Raw genomic sequence first — 19,867 nt, 5'->3', positions numbered from 1 at the left:
AATTATGAGGTGGATGGATCTGTAATCTTTTTTATTGGAAACGGTTTACGATTTTTGCGACCAAGTTTTGGTCAAACCAAAATAATGTGACCCGACTTAACAGTCAGGCTTGTTAATGATATTTAAAAATCTGTGATCTCATTCAACATTCATCCCATTATTTTGAATTTAGATGATGTGTTTATGTAATCATATCAGATTTAAATTTGACTCAATCCAATCTAAATATGATTATATTATAATATTTATTGGTTTTAATATATAAATATTATATATTTATATTTAAAATTATAAAAAATGTAATTTTATATCTGATATTATATATGAACTTTGTATATATAATAAATTCAATATGTTATATTTACATTAATTTATTATACATAGAAGTTGAAAAGTAATTAACTTTTAATTTTTTAATACAAAAATTAAAACATAATTCGATTCAAACCTATTAGGATTCGAATTCAAATCCAAAGCCTTCAAAACTAATCAGATTCAGATGTATGTTTTTAAATAGAATCAAATTCATATTGTTGAACTAGATTCGATTATGATTACAACCCAATTATCAACCTACAACCTATTCGCTTTTCGCTTCGCCAGCTTCTCAAGCAGAATTGTGATTTGATCCTCACAGAGCGCTCCTCACACCGATTCGCAGTTATGTTCCCAATGTGCAATTAAAGTGTGTTGTAAGGTCGGTTTGAGGTGCGCTCTGTGAGGAGCAAATGCGGACTCGCCCGAGTGGCCCAACCCAACAGTTATGATTTGGCTTAGAGCCTTAGATAGTCTTAGTCAAAATTAACCAACTCAACCATAGCCAGTAGTTAGCACTAAATTGGACCTGTCACATGCCATCATACGGTCCTAATTCTTTTTGACAATATACACCAGTATCACACTGCCACTCGATCTTTTTGGGTAAATTACAAAGAATGGGGTTAGTGGCAAAGACCCCGTACTTTAATTTGTGACAAATATCCCCCTAAATTTTAGATGTTAGAAAAAAGACAATAGTAAATGTCTAGAGTTTTTAAGCCTCTCTAGACTCTAGAGTTCTCAAAATTCATGGCTCAACATGGGAACATTTCAGATTAGTACCCTACAGTCTATACTGTAGGGGTAGTCTCAGTTTAGTAACCAAAATTCAAAATGTGTCACTTAGTACCTAAACTGTCAGTTTAGTTCAAAATCATTAACTGACTTTGAGTGACTTATAAAATGACAAAAATGCCCTTCAAGTGTCATTTAATTTTATTTATCTACCACTCTCACATAAAACCATTGTAAAAAGGTTCCACCGGAGGATAATTGCTCACCTCTCTCACAATGACCTCCACTTGAATGCCATGGTTCTCAAGCCAAAGGACATTGAGGGACGCGACAAAGGTCATATGTGTTTTCTCCCTGTAAGTCAGTCAAGGTGTTTCCGATTTGAACGTCAGTCCCCATTATGGGTGAATAAAACATAATGGACTGAATTAATCTGTAATCCGAAACATGCAGATCTGAACCAATATATTCAACTCTGGTAATCACCTTTCATTGGCCAACTTAATTAAACAAAAGAAATCAGTTTAGTATATACCTCCAGATGCCATAACCACTGTAGTTGTTGTCCTCGTAATTCGATGTGTATTCAATTCAGCCTTTGACCCTCCAAACAAAGTCCAAATGACTGCATGTTGTCTTCTTATTCAAACCAATGTAGTCGTATTCAACGGTAGTCTCTCACCAATACGATGATCAGTGTTGCGAGGACAGAACTATTCCCTTGAGCCAGAAAACCAATCTCTCTCCATGTTCTATCTATCTCAGTCAATCAGTGCTGATAGGAAGCATTCTAATGGAGCTTGAAAAAGAGATTTCATACCACACGCCCAAGGAAGAGGGGTCCTCTCTATTTTTGTCTTACTAGCCAGCCTTCCTATCAAAGAGTTTTCCTAATTAGGGAGATTTTAATTCCCTTAATTTTCTCCAATTAACAACCCCCATTATTTTCAAATTAATGGAGCATTTCAAATTTGAATTGGATTTTCAAATCCCTTAATTAAGGGGCTATATTAGGAAGATGTTCAAGTCCTAACACCCACACAATGAGCTCTAATTTGGGTGTTTGGAATTGGACCAATTAATCTGGAACCTGACCACTATGATGGGCCACAATCCGAGTGCTACCCTGATGGGTATTTTCTAACAATCTCCCACTTGGCCCGAATGGTGGCCACAAAATATATTTAGCTTGATCAAGGCTAATAATGTGTAAGTGTACACATTGAACCAAATCACTTAGGTAATTGCTAGCATAATGCAAATCATGGTGGTTCCCTCTGAATATCAAAGTTTCATTCCATGTATTATATCATTATGCATCACAACCCTCAATATATGGACCCTGCTATGTTTTGATCCATAGTCTGTCATTACAAATATGTGCACAAGATGACAGGCTATAGGAAGTTTGTTGACAAAGGAGGCATCGAAACGTGTCATCGAATTAAATGGTTTTCATTCAACGAGCTAACAATACCCATGTTTTTCACATGGTTTTGATAAATCATAGGGGATAACCCCTTAGTCATAGGGTCTGCCAACATATTGTCAGTTCTGGTATGTTGGATGTCTACATTGCCTTCTTGTATTCTGTCCCTCACTACCATGTACTTCAAATCTATGTACTTGCTTTGGCTACTGCTCTTGTTATTTTTGGAGAAAAACAAAATTACTGCATTGTTGCAGTAAAGTTGTATTGGTTTATCTACATAATCCAATACTATAGCACCTAGACTGATAATAAAGTTTTTCAGCCATATTGCATGTGTCGTAGCATCATGGCACCCAATAAACTCCGCCTCCATTGTGGAGGTAATTTTTGTTTGCTGCTCCTCCAGCAAGCAGAAATATATACCCTGATGTGAACTTTCTAGTGTCTGGGCAACCAGCATAATCCGACTCGGTGTACCCACACAGATTCAGTTTGTATCCTCTTTTGTATGTGAGAACATATTGTTTAGTTCCCTATAAATATCTGAGCACTTTCTTCGCAGCTCTCCAATGTTCCCTACCTGGGTTACTTTGAAACCTACCCAGTACTCTCACTACAAATGCAATGTCAGGTCTTGTGCAAACCTGTGCATACATCAAACTACCAATTGTTGATTCATAAGGAACATTATTCATGTCCTCTTTCTCATATTCAGTTTGAGGACAACTTTTGCTGCTAAGTTTATTTCCTTTATGAATGGGAACTATATTTGTTGTGCAATTTTCCATTCCAAACCTTTCTAAGACCCTTTGGATATAGACCCTTTGGGATAATCCTAGAACCTTACGGGCTCTATCTCTTTGGATCTTAATTCCTAGAACATAGGAGGCTTCTCCCATGTCCTTCATGTCGAATTTCTGCTTTAGAAACTCTTTGGTTTGGTATAACAGGCCCATATCTCTGCTAGCTAACAAGATATCATCGACATACAACACTAGCATGATGAAACTACTCCTACTAACCTTGAGGTATACACATTGATCCACAGCATTTTCCTTATATCCAAAGGACGTGATAATACTGTGAAAGTTGTAGTACCATTGGCGGGAGGCCTGTTTCAACCCATAGATGGCTTTCTTCAATTTGCAAACCATATGTACCCTACCTTTAGTTGCAAACCCTTCGGGTTGCTCCATGTACATTTCCTCTTCTAGATCACCATTTAGAAATGTTGTTTTCACATCCATCTGATGTAGTTCCATATCATAATGAGCTACCAAAGCCATGATTATTTTGAATGATTCTTTCTTAGAAACAAGAGAGAATGTTTCATTGTAGTCAACTCCCTTCTCTGTATTGTACCCTTTGGCCACGAGTCTAGCTTTGTACCTTTCAACTTCACTAGTAGGTGTTCTTTTAGTCTTAAATATCCATTTGCATGGAATTGTTCGAGCACCTACTGGTAGTGGTACTAAGTCCCAGACACCATTAGTGACCATAAAGTCTATTTCACTCTTCATGGCCTCAAGCCAAGATACAGAATTACGACCGTCCGTGGCTTCTTTAAATGTCAGTGGGTCCATAAAAGGACCAATATCAAACTCAGTCTCCTGAAGGTATATATAGTCAGAAGATGCGGTGCTTCTTATTCTAGTTGATCTCCTAAGAAGTGTGGGTACTTTTGTGCTATCTACAGGAGGCGATATTTGCTCCGTAGGTTCCACTGGATGAGCAATAGTCACATCTACCTCAGTGGTTTGTTCTACCGATCGTCGTTCTTCTTGTACTACAGTAGAATTTGTAGGTAGAACAACATTGAGATGTCTGTCAACATTTTGGACTTCCTTCAACTCAATGTTTTTAGTATGTTCATTCCCACTCTCCAAGAGATTCTCTATGAATTTTGCATTTCTTGCCTCTACAATTATTGTTGAATTATTCAGACAGTAGAACCTAAAACATTTGAATCTTTCAGCATACCCAATAAAATGTCCGCTGATGCTCCTAGGATTCAGCTTTCCTAATTGTGGGTTGTATACTCTTACTTTAGCTCTACAACCCCAAACATGTACGTGATTTAAATTGGGCTTCTTTCCAACCCATAACTCGAATGGAGTTTTTGGTACTGATTTGGTCGGTACCCTGTTAAATATGTACATTGTGGTTTTCAGAGCTTCTCCCAATAAGCTTAGGGGCAATACGGAGTCACTCATCATGCTCCTTACCATGTCCATAAGAGTTTTGTTTCTCCTTTCAACTACACCATTCTGATCCGGCAATCCAGGCATGGTGTACTGCACAACTATACCTTGTCCCAAGTCAATATGTCTCCCATAATACTCTCCCCCTCTATCAGACCGTATCAATTTTATTATGTCCCCAGTCTGTTTTTTCTACTTCTAACTTGAAGATCTTGAAAGCTTGCAAGGCTTCAAACTTCTCATGAAGTAGATAAATATGCATATACCTTGAGTAGTCATCAGTAAATGTTATGAAGTACCTTTGACCACTTAGGTAGGGAGTTGGGAGTGGTCCACATATGTCTGTGTGAATCAAAGCTAATCTTGCTTCACTCCTTGTGGCTTTGTTTCCCTTCTTATTGATTTGTTTTCCTTTGATACAATCAACACATGTAGTAGGGAAATTCTCAAGGCTCATGCGTTGCAGAATTTTGTCATTAATGAGCCTCTTAAGGCGATCAACTGAAATGTGACCTAGGCTTCTATGCCATAGGAATAAGGAGTTCTCTGCCATTGAACTCCTTTTTGTTCCAACTGTATAGGACATCAATCTGTCCAAATCTGATGAACAGTTCAATTTGTATAAATTATCAATCATATTACCAAAGCCAACTAATCTAGATGAATAAAATATTTCTAACTTTGAATTAAAGAAATTAAGTCTACAACCATCAAGTACTAGTTTAGAAACAAAAATTAAATTCCTGGAGAATCTAGTGACACAAACCACATTATTCAAAACTAGTTTGTAACTAGTATTCAAAATTATTTCAAAATCTCGTATGGTCTCCACAACTACTTTATTTCCGTCTCCCAAGAAGATGAATTGTTCATTCGGTTTTGGCTTCCTTGTCCTTCGCAGTCCCTGCATGGTGTTAACAATATGGGTTGTTGCACCCGAATCAATCCACCATGAATCAAAATAGGACTTAACAAAATTAGATTCACAAACCAAGGAAATATTAGTACCTGACTCTTTCCCCTTCAGACCCTTCTGCTTTTCCAACCAGCTTTTGAACCTTGTGCAGTCACTTCTGAAATGGCCCTTATTTTTACAGAAGAAGCAAGTAGGCTTGCTTGCCTTTTGGTTTTCCTTTAGTATTTTTATTCCCCTTGTTCTTTTGTGCAGGATCTTTCCTCTTCTTCTCACCTTTCATGACAAGATTAACAGTTTCCAACCTCTCTTGTCTAAGCCTTTCCTCCTCTTGTACACACATAGTCAGGAGCCTATTAAAGCTCAAGGGTTCCTTCTGAGTATTGTATGACACCTTGAATGGTCCATACTTAACTGGCAAGGAGGTAAGGATGAAGGTGACCAAGAAACAGTCACACTAAGGCTATTGAGCTTGTCGCTTATGTCCTTCATTTCCAGAATGTGGTCTCTAACAGATTTCGAATTAGCTAATCTCATGTTAGCTCAATAGTGTATGTGAAACCACTTTTCTCTAAGGCAACAAAATGTTCTTCAATGGTTGCGAGATATTCAGCCACAGTATCTTTCTCAGGAATAGCACCTCTTATCCTTTTGTTTATGTGGGGTTTGATGATGGATTTGCAAATTCGGTTGGATTTTTCCTAATTATCTAAGTGTTCCTTTTCTTTCTGAGATGCATTGTTAATAAGTACGGATTTTGTCTTTTCCCGTATGGATAAATCTAGGTCTTTGCATTCCAGAATTATATAAAGCATTTTGCTCCATTCTCCGTAATTATCTCCATCCAACATGGGAATTGCAGTAATGTCGAAGGTATCGAGATTCGCTGCAAATTTATAGAATCAGGATTTCACCACAGAAGCAATTGAGTTTTACCTTTGGGCAGGGCATTCAACCCAATTGCTGGTTTAAGTGAGTGTGTATCATTTGAGATTGCTATCCCACAGCTTTGGGCATTAAGGATTTAGGTATCTTCAAATGAGATGATTCACATTCACGGCGTTAAATCTTAATTGCTCACCTTTGGGCAGGCCTAAACAATTCTGATTTATAACACAACAAATAAATTCCAGCGTCCTAGAATTACCAATGGGTTGCTTTGGCTATGCTTATTTAACAAACAAATTCGCTAGGGCGCAACTAACTAATTCAAATCCAGTTTGTTGACGTGGTCGATATTTAAAAAAAAATAGATAAATTGTAGTGGTCCTAAATGAATTCTTTGAATAATTCATTCGGTTTTGTTAAGAACCGGACCACTATGCAGTTTGCACTAATAAGGAGATTTTAATTCCTAATTAAGGAGAGAGGGGTCCTCTCTTTTTTTGTCTTACTAGGCAACCTTCCTATTAAAAAGCTTTCCTGATTAAGGAGATTTTAAATCCCTTAATTTTCTCCAATTACCAACCCCCATTATTTCCAAATTAATGGAGCATTTCAAATTTGAATTGGATTTTTCAAATCCCTTAATTAAGGGGCTGTATTAGGAAGATGTTCAAGTCCTAACACCCACACAATGAGCTCTAATTTGGGTGTTTGGATTTGGAACGTGGCCACTATGATGGGCCACAATCCGGGTCGTACCCTGATGGGTATTTTCTAACACTCCCTTCCCATCAACCACCTTGGACAAAAGTTTCTTTTCGAGGGCGTGTTGGATTCTGATCCGTCCCATGTAATCCATGGCATCCATCCTCTTACGCTCAGAAAATGTGAATTCATTGCACTTAACACCCGATGAGTGCATCTTAATAAAAGATGACACCGTTTCTTTGCCGAACCCATTCTGGCCTTCTGGGCATACCTACGTATAAGAGCAAACCAAGAAACCAAATCTGCTTCTGGAATTTCGTCAATGAAGTTGTGATCTAGATCCGAAATTTTGTCAATTAGGTTGCGAGTGTAACAAAAAATTTGGCATTTTGAATATAAATTGATCAAATGGTTGCGAAAGTGCGGTGTCTTCCAAAAAATCAAATATAAGAGCAAACCAAGAAACCGAATCCGGTTTAGAATTTCATCAATTTGGTTGCGAGCTTCACAAAAATCTGACATTTTCAATATAAATTGATCAAATGATTGCGAAAGTGTGTGATACGCTCAAGTTATCTAACAAGAGAGAGGAGGGTTTAGAATAAGGAGAAGAGAGAGAGTTTGTTTGTAGAAAAAGCCAATGCCAACTCCATTCATTAAGGCTATATTTATAGCCTTATTGTGCTACGAACTGGGAGTAGAAATAGGAACTACTGCCCTTTAATCTTAGGAGCTTATCAACAAGAAAACAGAATGCACTTATCTAGGAAACAAAATGCACTTATCTAGGAACAGAATTGAAGACCTATCTAATGCACTTATCTAGGAACAAAATTGAAGACTTATCTATTCTAACAGAATTAAAACTGAATGGCTAAGGCTTATCCCAACTAAGAGCTAACATGACCGGGTCTTCTGCTGCTATCCACTTTGACCAGGTCTTCAGCTGCTGTGCGCCTAGTGCATGCATGCACGTATCATTTCCTCCCCCCTGAAGGATCCTTGTCCGCAAGGAAGTCGGGATAAGTTTTTTTGAAGCGCCATTCATTCTCCCAGGTTGCATCCTCAGCTAGCGCCTCAATCCATTTGACCAAGACTTCGGATTTTGGGCGGTATTTGCCCTTGTGAATAATACGACGATCCAGGATTGCTTCCAGTTGGGGTAGGATGGTCGAAGTATCCGAGATTGGAGAAAGCTGAGTGGAAGTAGGGGTGATGGGTCCCAAGTGCTTCCGCAGCAAACTGACATGAAACACATTGTGGATTTGAGAGCCGGGGGGCAAGGCTAAGCGGTAGGCTACTAGACCAATCTTCTCAATGATTGGGTATGGCCCAAAATAACGTGGGGCGAGCTTCATGGAACGCCGAAACGCCACTGATGTCTGCCGGTAAGGCTGTAGCTTCACATACACGAAGTCACCTGCTACGAACGAGACTTCTCGTCGGTGCTGGTCCGCTTGACATTTCATCCGGTTCCGGGCTACCTGGAGGTTATGTTGTAGCTCGCGTAGGATGATGTCCCGGTCACGCAAGTATTCGTCAACTGCCCCTACTCGAGCAGTACCTGGTACATAGGTCAGGAGACTAGGGGGTGGGATCCCGTAGACTGCTTCGAAGGGTGTCATTTTGGTGGAAGAGTGAGTGGAGGTGTTGTAGTTGTATTCTGCCCAAGGAACCCACTCTAACCATTTTCGCGGCTGGTCCCCTGCAAAGCACCATAGATATTGCTCCAACATCCGGTTAACAACTTCGGTTTGCCCGTCGGTTTGGGGGTGGTAACTTGAGCTCATACACAATTTCGTCCCATGCATCTGAAAAAGTGTCTACCAGAATGAGCTGATGAATACCTTGTCACGGTCGCTAACAATGGATGCTGGTACTCCGTGTAGGCGGACAATGTTGGCAAAAAATGCCTTCGCGACTATGGTGGCAGTGAATGGGTGTTTTAAGGGAATGAAGTGGGCAGATTTTGTCAACCGATCCACAATTACCATGATAACCGTGTACCCATTGGAGGGAGGCAATCCTTCGATAAAGTCCATGGAGATGTCTGTCCACATTTGAGTAGGAACCGGTAATGGCTGAAGCAATCCCGTTGGTCTCATGCAATCTGTTTTGAAGCGTTGACATACGTCACAATGCTGCAAGAACTCCTTCACCGTCCGACGCATGTGGGGCCAAAGGAAGTTGTGCTTGATGCGAGAGAGGGTCTTATGAAACCCAAAGTGTCCCCCTACAGGGGACGAGTGGCAGTCTGCCACCACCTTTGAATTCAAGGTGGAGGCGGGGCTCAAATAAATCTTGTCCCCCTTGAACCATACCCCATCCCGTTGAAGCAACTTGTGGGAGGGTCGCTTCTTCATCAATTCCCCATAAAAGGTGTCTCGTTTGACCTCTTCCTGTAGCGTCGGCCACCAGTCTGCATGTGGTATAGAGATGGAAAGAAACTGAAATTCAACCATACGTGACAAGGAATCCACACCTTGGTTCTCCGCCCTTTTTTATACTCGATCTCATAGTTGTAGCCCAGTATCTTTGGCAGCCACCGCGTTTGTGCCGGTGTGGTTATCCTTTGCTCGAGTAAATATTTAAGACTTTTTTGGTCGGTGCGGACTGTGAATGGTTTCCCAAGCAGATATGGGCGCCACTTCTTAACGGCTTTGACAATAGCTAACATCTCCTTCTCATAGGTGGATAATGCCAAGGCTGAACCTTTCAATGCTTCACTGAAGTAGGCCACCGGTTGGTTTTGCTGGATGAGGATAGCGCCAATCCCGGTTCCACTCGCATCGCATTCAATCACAAACCATTGGGAGAAATCTGGTAGACGTAGGATTGGCGGTGAAGTGAGTGCCTTCTTCAACTGCTGAAAGGCCAGCTCTGCTGCCTCGTTCCATTGGAATCCCCCTTTGGTCAACAGTTGGGTTAAGGGAGCTGCAATGCTTCCGAAGTCGCGGATGAACTTCCGGTAATATCCTGCTAACCCAAGGAAGTCACGGACCCCCTTTGCTGATGTCGGTGTAGGCCATGCAAGAACAGCTTGTATTTTGGCTGGATCAATGGACACGCCTTGTTCCGAAATCACATGACCCAAGTACTCGACCTGCGAAATACCAAATTGACATTTTGACATTTTTGCAAATAATTTGTTAGAGGATAATACAGTTAGAACAACTCTCAAATGAGATAGGTGGTCTTCCCATGATTTAGAATAAACCAGAATGTCGTCGAAGAAGACCAAAATAAATTTTCGGAGGTATGGGTGGAAGAAGTCGTTCATGAGGCTTTGAAAAGTTGCAGGTGCATTCGTCAAGCCGAACGGCATCACTAAGAACTCGTAATGCCCTTCAGGTGTTCGGAAAGCCGTTTTAGGAACGTCTTCTTCTTGCACTCGAATCTGATGGTATCCTGACCGTAGATCTAGTTTGGAGTAAAATTTGGTGCCATAGAGCTCATCTAATAATTCATCAATCACGGGGATGGGATACTTGTTTTTAACAGTGATTTCGTTCAGTGCTCGGTAATCCACGCAAAACCGCCAAGCTCCATCAGCCTTCTTCACTAGCAAAACCGGTGATGAGAATGGGCTATTGCTTGGTCTTATCAGCCCTATCTGCAAAAGCTCCTTCACCATCTTCTCTATTTCGGTCTTCTGGTAATACGGGTATCGATATGGCCTCACACTAACCGGTCCTTTGTCGGGAAGCAGTGCAATCTGGTGGTCATGTGGTCGTTTAGGAGGCAAGCTTGCGGGCGGCTCAAACACATGGGAAAATTCGGTGAGAAGGTGGTCCATCTCGGGTGGAAGAAAACCTGGTTGGCCGTTGCTATGTGAAGGAACTATTTGAAAAAAAATCTCGTACCTTGTAACTCATTGCATTCCTTATTGGTTAAGGCTTCAATGCTGGCTCGTCCCAACCCTTGGAAGGTGCAAGAGAGTCCTTCCTTTTTGAACGTCAAGGTTAGTTGTTTGTAATCCATCTCGACGGGTCCAAGCGTTTCTAGCCACTATACTCCCAACACCAATTGGCATGCTACGACGGGAAGAACATAATAGTCAGCGGTAACGGGGTGTCCTTGAATGGCGAGGGTGAGAGCTCGACACTGCCCCATGCACTCGATCTTTTCACGGTTGGCCACCATAACTTGAAATTTCTTGTCTCGGTTCACTGGCAACCCGAATTTGGAGACGATGGCTTGGTCAATGAAGTTGTGGGTGCTGCCACCGTCAATTAATACTGTCACGTTCTTGTTTTTCAGTTTCCCAAGAACATGTATGGTTTGCGGGTGCTCAGCTCCTGCAATAGCATGGAAGGAGATTTCAGGGATGGCCTCTTGGTTTTCTTCCTCTAATTCGACAGTCTCCACGTCCGCTGGTTCTGAATCCTCAATCATGAACAGTTGTGGACGTGCACAACGGTGGCCGAGGGTGAACTTCTCATCACAGTAGTAACACAACCCCTTCTCACGACGTTCTCGCGCCTCCTGGTTGGTGAGTCGCCGGAATGTTGGGGAAGAAGCACTGGAAACCTGGTTCGCGCACGAGCTTGGTGGAGGCCCAAGTACACCGGCCATGGGGTTGGATGACGCCTTCTGGGTTGTCATGGCTGATGGGGATCGAACTGGCTGGCTAGCTCTCCGCTGTAAGTGATTTCGTTCCTCAATTAACCGGGCCACTCCAATCACCTCTATCAAGGTTCGAGGCTGCTTGATCTTCACATCTAAACGAACGTCATCACGAAGTCCTGCAATGAAACAGCCAATGAGAAAGCTCTCGGGCAGGCCGTCAACTCGATGAGAGAGCCTCTCGAAGGCTTCTTGATAAGCCGTCACAGTGGTGGTTTGCTTCAGGCGGGTTAACGCCTCCGATGGGTCCTCGTAGTCGGTGGGGATGAACCGTTGTAACACTGCCTTGGAGAGTTCTTCCCATGTGAGCGGTCCGCGATGCTTGGTCAACCACCTGTGCCACTGTAAGGCGATGCCTTCCAAATGGAAGGAAGCTAGTTGCACCTGTTGGTCCGGAATAATATTTTGAAATTCAAAATACTGCTCTGCCTTGTAAATCCAACCCCTCTGATCATCCCCATTAAATTTTGGGAATGACAGCTTGACGTGTTGATGAGGATGGTCATGGGTGGAACTTGAACGGGAAGTATGGGGGTGTGAGGATTCTTCATGGGCGAAGGGGTTGGTCTCGGGAGTGGTTCGTGAGGCTCAAAGGGCTTGGAGTTCGGTTAACACTGCTTGTAAGACAGTGTTCACTTGATCGATGCTCGACTCATGTCGCGCTAAGGTTTCATTGACCTCATTGCGGAACTCCGCGTTAGTCTTTCCACGGGTGTCCATGGTCGAATCTGGCTCTGATACCAATGATACGCTCAAGTTATCTAACAAGAGAGAGGAGGGTCTAGAATAAGGAGAAGAGAGAGAGAGTTTGTTTGTAGAAAAAGCCAATGCCAACTACATTCATTAAGGCTATATTTATAGCCTTATTGTGCTATAAACTGGGAGTAGAAATAGGAACTACTGCCCCTTAATCTTAGGAGCTTATCAACAAGAAAACAGAATGCACTTATCTAGGAAACAGAATGCACTTATCTAGGAACAGAATTGAAGACCTAGCTAATGCACTTATCTAGGAACAGAATTGAAGACTTATCTATTCTAACAGAATTAAAACTGAATGGCTAAGGCTTATCCCAACTAAGAGCTAACATGACCGGGTCTTCAGCTGCTATGCGCCTAGTGCATGCATGCACGTATCAGTGTGGTGTCTCCTGAAAACCCAGATTTGGTTACGTGGGTGTGAATTTGCATTATTTGTTTGAGAGACTTGGAGGAATTGCATTCTAATAAGAGTTTAGGGAGATTTGATGTTTCTCAATCTAGCTTAAAATAGGTTGGATTTTTCTCCACAAAATATATTGGTTTAGATAAATTTAGTAGCAGAAACAAGTTGAATACATGGAGGGAAGGATTTTAATAGCTGATAGAAATGCTGGTGCAGAACTTTTTGGAGGGTATAGAGCCACCAAATCTTCATCATCCATAGGTTGGGATCGTTTGTCTTCCCATCGTGTCCATCATCACTATCCTACTCTGATTCCCTAAATACAACCATCACTCAGTTTCATTTCTAGTGATCCTTTAAATCTTAATTTCTTATGTTAACCAATTTAGATGATACCAAAGGCATGAAGACCAAACCAGAATAGAGCTCACCTTTTGCATCTCTACCCCTCTCCCTCTATTTCAGATCACTCCACTTGCCAACAAAATTGTTCTTCACCAAATCATCAAACATCCAATGGATCTTGGAACCGTAAAACATTGAGTTAGTTGAGGGAGGCGGAAAAATGTCTATTCTAGTTCAGTGTTAAAGTAGAAAACAATGAATGAATAGTGGTTTTTAAGGGTAGTTTTGACATTTTAAAAAGTTTTAAATAGCACATGTCATCGTGTGTGTAGCGACACATTTTGAAGTCCGGGTACTAACTTGACACTACCCCCAAACTTTAGGGTACTGAACTAAAATTTTCCTTTTTTTTAATTAACTCTAGATATTTTTCCTTTTCCAATGATGAGTGTCCCTCTTTTATTTAACTTGCCGGAGCTTTCTTCCTTTTCCATTGATGATCATGAGTATGATAATAGAAGTATTTTCCGACAAGGAGAAATGGAGATATTTTTAGGTTGGTTAGGTTTTAAGAGAAAATGGGCAAAAAAAAGTAGAAAAAGTTTAATGTGATATTTTGGAGTTCATATCTGTGCCCTACAAGGAGGCACCCCACAAAATTCCATAGCACATCCCCGCCGTGTATTGGGAACATCTTCCGATGATGTACCAAAATCGGTGATGTCATCATTGGGAGATGTTCCCAATACACAGCGGGGATGTACTGTGGGACGTTGTGGGGCGCCCCCTTGTGGGCACAGATCTAAACTCGATATTTTGGTAATTTAATACCTTTCGTCGTTGACCTAATGGTCCAGGGGTATTTTTCGCAATGTAAAAATTCATGGGTCTTTTTCACAAATTAAAATATAGGAATTTCCCATGGTGGGGTTTAATTTACCGTTTCAATTCATTGTTTTCTTCTTCGAAGGTACATCTTATTCCTCTTTCGCTAAATGGAATCTTTACCTACAAGAAGATTTTATTTCAATTGTATGAGGCAAATGTTCCATCGATTCTCTCGCTCCCTCTTTTGTGAAAAAAGAAAATGAAACAAATGTGTCATTCAAAAACTTAATTTATTTCAAACTTCACAATATAGTCACAAACGACAATTTGAATTTTATGGGCCTCTTGGTTGATTCATGAACAATTGGTATTACTAAACCCAACCGTTTGTTTGGTAAATAGAGCTTGCTAAAACATAGGAAGTTTCATTAAAGTTCCGTTTGGTGCGTCTTTGTGTGCGAGCTGTTGGGCTTTTTAAAAGCCTGATAGCCCGCGTTTTGGTCTTTTCCCATTTGGTTGGAAAAAGATTTAGCTGTTGAAAGCCACAGCCCCAAAAAGACATGAAAAGCCCATTTGGAGCTATTTTTGGGAAACTCCAAATGGAGCTATTTGCCTTTTTTTTTCAACTCATATTTGCGCGAAAAGACACACAGGCAGACACGCCTTTACCAAACGGTCTTCAAGTTGTTAAGATCTTGATGCAAAAGCTTACATTGTCTTTTGACTGTCAAAGCTTCTAGAAGATCTTTCAAAAAAGGCTTGTCAAACGGCCCCTAAGTTGTTTAAAGCAAAATATTTATATTTACTTTCTTAGCTTAATTATATTTATTTTCCTATGCATTTCCCTCTTTTGTGAAAAAAAATGAAACAAACATGTCATTCAAAAACTTCATTTATTTCAAAATGCACAATACAGTCACAAACGACAATTTGAATTTTATGGGGCTTCTTGGTTAATTCATGAACATTGGGTATACTAAACCCAAATGATTGTTTGGTAAATAGAACTTGCTAAAAAAATGAGAATTTTCATCAAGACCTCGTTTGACACATTTTTTTGCGTGGGCTGTCGGCTTTTTAAAAGCCATGTAGCTTGCGTTTTGGTCTTTTTCCGTTTTATTGGAAAAAGATCTAGTTGCCAAAAAGCCGCAGTCCCAAAAAGACGCAAAAAGACAATTTTAGGTTATTTTTGGGAAACTCCAAATGAAGTTTTTCACTTTTTTTGAAGAAGTACGGGCAAGCCCAATGCAGATTTCCGAATCCCATTGCAGATCTATAAACATTCGAAATGTCGAATACCCACATTCTATGCACCAATGTCTGCCCGTGAATTGGCATCAATTCCGAGCTGACACCTACCCTAACAATACTTTGGGCCTACAAATTCTGACCCTGGGTTGAACCGTCATTCTCCCTTTTTTCCAACTCATCTTTGCGCAGAAAGACACGCAAACAGATGCGTCTTAACCAAACGGTCTTCAAGTTGTTAAGATCTTGATGCAAAAGCTCACATCATCTTTTGACTATCAGAACTTCCAAAAGATCTTTCAAAAAAGACTTGCCAAACAACCCTAAGTTGTTTGAAGCAAAATATTTGTGTTTACTTTTTTAACTTAATTATATTTATTTTCCTATGCATGTCTTCACTTGAAAATGATTTCTTTATTTGCTTGCCTTTGATTAACATCATATAATATTCAATCTTTGTAATTGATTGGAACCCAAGAGTACATAAAAGCAATATTTCAGTGGCAATTGGAACAACAATAGGAACAATGGATCAATAATATTTTTGCTTTGTTGGTTCCTTTTGTAGCAACTTTAATATCACAATTTCATGGATTCATTTATAACTCAACTCAATTACTTTTTCAAAGTGAATGGACTTCATTGGTTTCAAGCTTATTGGTCTCTAATTTGATAGTGATAATATTAGATACCAAATTTATTTTTCTTTGTTATATATATTTATATCACTTTTTTTTTCTTGTGGATGTTGTCCTTTTTAATATTCTGAACTAACCTAGGTATGGGTTTTTTATTCTTTGAATTTAGGAAAAATCCCCTCCATTACTTGGTCAGCCAAGAATTAAAGTTTCAACTCTATCGTTAATATGAGTACTATTGGGGCTCTAATTTTTTATGGAACTTGTGACTTTATGTTCAGCTCAATCTTAGTTGTTATGATGATGACATCCTTGGTATTTTGTTACAATTTGTAATGCATTTAGTTGAGAAGCAACCCCTCTTCTAGGTTTCACCTTTAATAATATTCTCCTAAGTCCTAACTTGTTATAAAAAAATAGTTAACTCTCTGAAATCAATTTTTATTGGAAAAAAATTGTTGCATTGGATGTGATTTTTGACGGGTTGTCGAAGCCCTCAAAATTAATGCTAGTCCCACCCTACAATAAATTTGTAGTAACAGTGGTACCAGGTTGAATCTCACAGGGAGCTAGTAATTTCTCGGTCAAATGCGCAATTTAAAGAGTGGGAAATTCAAATGATTAAATTTATAAAATAACAATCAACGCAAAATAGCAAATAACAATTAACAAGGAAAATCCAGTCTTACCGAATCTTGATCCAAGGGTTCAGATTGAGTCAATTGGTCATCGATCATAGGTAAACTTCAACAGTCTTGCAGTTCAAGTATTTAACCTTAGTATTTATTAGGATAGCCATAATAAACCTCGTGCTTTCCTTAATTAGTTGACCAAACCTAGCATTCGATCAACACTTATCATTAACCGATTGGGTACGATAGCGTTCCATATCAATTAATGATAGCAATAACCTTTGTGAAAACAATTAAACCAAAATAACAATAATTGAGATAACTGCAATTATCGAATCTTGTTCCGTTGATTCCCCTTAGGTTAAAACATGCCAATACATTGGTCAAAGGCTGTCACGAACAATTGACCCAAAAAGATAATAACCTAATTGCTACTTGTACCACTATTCGTGACAATTACGGATCATCGAACCATGGATAACAGTAGAAAGATCAACATTAATTAATTTGTCAGACTATTTAACATTAACATCCATAAGAACATGCACAAGAATCAACGAATACTTGAATTAAAAGCAAGAATTTAAATTAAACACAAAACCTCACGATGACACAATTGAATCGAAAATCCCCCTTGAATTAGGAAAGAAAAGCTTAGCCGCTCATGGTTGTCGATTCCTTCTTGCTCTGCTTCCCAGATGGATGGACTGATCTTCTGAATTGATTGAGTTCTTGATTGATTGCCTAAAGCTAGTCCCCCCCCCCCCCCCCTTTATATAGCTTTAGGAGGAGGGGATCTCTCCAACTCTTCTTAGGAGATCATCCTCAAAAATTGAAAGTCCTAATAAGTTTTGGTCTAATCCTATCATATCTCTTATCTAGTAATCTCAATTTTCTTATCCTTCTAGAATTACATTTGAAATTTAAATCTGAAGGGACTCTTTATTCTTGAATTCGAGTGGGGTTTCTTTAATAAATTGGGCTGCTACAAGGTTTTTATGCGAATTGGGCTTCAGCTGTGAACTGGGCTTTACTACGAATTTTCTTCGATTTCGGGCCCGATTTTGACCTTGATGCAGACCGAATCTATCAAAACCCAAAATATGAAAGTTTTAGAGTTCTTCCTTATATTTCCAATGCATCTTGAATCATCCCAATCGGAGTTCCGATGTGAGAGTTATGCCTAGATTACTGAACGGTGCCAAAACTATGCAAAATCATCCGATTAGCCTTGTTTTGCTCCTAACGACTTTTTGCTTGCCCTAAATCAAAATACAAGAGTAATGAGTCCAATTAAGTGCTAATTTAATGTAAAAGAATGAATATTTAGGATAAAAATATGATACTTTTTATTCCCATCAATTTTATTTATAAAAGTAATAATCTTGATATCTCATAACCTCATTAAGAAGTTCATTAGTAAGTCAACAGTTGTTTGGGACAACACCCAAATGCATTGTGATTACCTAGGCTTTTTGGATATTTATTGTCTACAAGACCAAATAGCAAGGTAGGACAAATATAAACATATAAATGACAACACTTAATGATTATTCCTAATACCCCCTTTTCCCACCCACTTCCGGTTAATCTGCTTTTACATAGAAGTGATACTTAGGCCTCTTAATCCTTGTGTATGTGTTTACATTTAATTAGGGGGATTATTCAAAATCTTGTCATATTTATGAAAATTAGGTATAAGTGGTTATTAAATCATTTATTGATTTTACTTTGTAGATTATTTTATAATTAACATACAATTAGGGGTGTTCACATTAAATGTCAAACCGACCAAACCGGCCCGACCCAACCCGAGTTGGATGTTTTTTAAAACCACCGGTAAGTTTCGATTTGTATGAAAAAAATACATTGACAACTCAGTTCAGTTTCGGTTTTCATACAAACCGAACCAAACTGATCCTATATGTTTAACTGCTTAAGTAATTATTAATTAGTCCCTACCCTATACGTTAAAGGTTGATATATTTTATTTGTGTTTGTTTGAACTTTGAAAAAAAATTGGTTATTTATGATAAAAACTAAAAACGTAAAACCAACACAAATATAATACAATGGTATAATATTTAATTCAGTTTTATATAAATTTAAATATATATTGAAAAAAAATCATTTTTGCATAAAAAACTAATCGATTTAAACATATATTTCGATTTTGCATAAAAATTGAAAAGAAATAAACTTCAATATAAATAGATATTTAGAAATAAATCTTTTTGTTTAATATATATGTATATATATACATACATAATTGACTAAACCAATAAATCGACCCAAACTGACCCTTCATGTTTGGGTTGGTTTTGCTTTAGGGTTGGTCAGTTTCGGTTTAGTCAATAAACAAACCAACTAGATTGGGCCAGTTGAAGAAAATGACTCAAATCAATCCAATCCTGACCCGTAAACACCCCTACATACAATTATATTTTATATCATCATCATCACCATCTAAACCTTATTCCAACTATACACACACATAGAGCCAGATACGAAGCTAACTTGTGGAACATGGAATATCCTAATAAAATCAAGTCATGAATATTCATTTCTACAAGATGTTGTTTCATAAAATATACAACCTTTGAAGAAGCGGACAAGGCCATTAGAACTTTGCATAATCAATATATTTTGCCCTGGGGTGACTGAGTTATATTGCTACCATGTGCCTTAGTAGTTTCCAAACCGTAATTATATTGTTTGATTTATTCATGTTTTACATTTCCAGGATTGGGTCCTATTCATTTTACTTGCATCATGAATAATATATTTGTAATAAGGTCACGCTAAAAGAGTTGTGCATGAACATTATATTTGTAATAAAAGAAATTAAATAGATTTCAGGCCCAATGCAGATTTTTTATTTTCACTTCAGATCTATAAATATTCAAAATGTCAACAATCCACATTCTATGCATCAAGGCTGCCGTAAATTGGCATCAATTTCGAACTGGCAACTATTTAACAGTACTTTGAACCTACAAATTCTGACCCTGGGCTGAACCATCGTTCTCCCTATATATTATTCATTTTCTCATTTTTTGCTATTTCAATTATTCTGTATTATTCGCCCGTGTTTAGTACGGGCACCCCTCGCTAGGTTTTTTACTTTTCTCCTTCCAATCCTCCGAGGGTTAAGATCTCAATAAATCAACGTTCTACATGTTGGGGGTACGGG

Source organism: Nelumbo nucifera, chromosome 3, assembly GCF_055504915.1.
Source record: "Nelumbo nucifera cultivar China Antique chromosome 3, China Antique-T2T, whole genome shotgun sequence".
Lineage (NCBI taxonomy): Eukaryota > Viridiplantae > Streptophyta > Magnoliopsida > Proteales > Nelumbonaceae > Nelumbo > Nelumbo nucifera.
The sequence above is the reverse complement of the archived record's forward strand: the minus strand, read 5'-3'. Positions refer to the sequence as shown.